The sequence below is a fragment of the Convolutriloba macropyga genome, chromosome 1 (genome assembly GCF_964194025.1).
Source record: "Convolutriloba macropyga chromosome 1, txConMacr16.3, whole genome shotgun sequence".
Lineage (NCBI taxonomy): Eukaryota > Metazoa > Xenacoelomorpha > Acoela > Convolutidae > Convolutriloba > Convolutriloba macropyga.
In genome coordinates this window covers 79,509,854-79,511,141 of record NC_134468.1, presented here as the reverse complement: position 1 = coordinate 79,511,141, position 1,288 = coordinate 79,509,854, and positions in this window count along the sequence as shown.

The following is a 1,288-nucleotide window of genomic DNA, read 5'->3' as shown; positions in this document are numbered from 1 at the left end:
GTTAGGATTGAGTTTTATAAAAAAACACCTCTTGTGAGCATGTTTTCTACACTTGTTGATAGTTGCAAAGAAATTTAAAACACTGTCTATTTTTAAGAAAAAATGACAACAAGGGTTTCACAAGTCATATCACATCAGTTTTTGGCGATTATCTTTAAATGAAATATGAAATTAAATTTTTTGCCATTCCATGATCCTCTAGGGGTATGTGACGATGAATTTTAAGTAGACTTCTTGGTATAACGTACTGAACAGTAACTACTGCGATATAGTTTTCAAATTTTTATTTTGTACCTCTTGTACAATATGGGAACAGATCTCGATTTGCGCAAACCTTTTTTCTTTTAATTTTGGTAACTTATCGGAGTTTCTTCTGATATCATCAATTAAGAGAGCGTTGAACTGAGTAATAAATTTTTCTATGTCCAGCTTGAGGTAGTGTCCAGACCGTCCCAGACAGCAAAAGCGTACGTCCAGACCGTACAGATGGAACCAGCTAAACAGCTTCTGTGTAGAGTTTTGAGCGTTCACGTTCAAAATTATCATGTCTCAACTTTCGTGCGTTCATATTCAGACTTTCGTGATGTTTCCAGACATTTTAGTTTTCTGCGTTCATCCTCAAGCATTCATATTTGATCTGGAATTCTGGATTCTGGCTGCGGTCTGAGTCTGTGGAACCATTCAATATTCTCTCTTGACCATTTTATTTCAAACTTTTCCTTTGTTCTTGATCGATTGAGGCAAACACGAGCAATGATCAGACATAACAAATGAACACCAACTCCTCGTGAGTCTTTAGATGACTTGCATGCTGGTTAATTTTTCGCCAGTTTTTTATTCTGGCTCACTTTTTTGGTCGAAACTTACCATGATTGAAAATTACTCCGAATATTGTTCAAAATTTACTCAGAATTGACTCAGAATTTTGATCGAAATTTATTCAGAACACATAATTAGAGTAGCATCCACCTATTGCGTGACCCAATTGGATATGTTATCACCTGATGGCAACAAAAGTTATTCTTATCAGAGGTGGTATGTATTTGCGTGTCATTGTAAAGAGGAAATACTTGCCGCTCTTTGATGTTGATAAAACGTTATGCTGTAGATCTTTGACGATAAAAACATTCTATCAAATTGCATCCTATTGCAGTGGCTGGAAATTTCAACAGCTGAACGAGATCAAAATCAAATTGGTCAAAAAAGTCCTGTCAGAGCTCGTCTTTCATAGAGCTGATGAGAAGTGTAAGGTCGCATTAAAAGTGGTCTTTGAACGTTAGGAACAAAA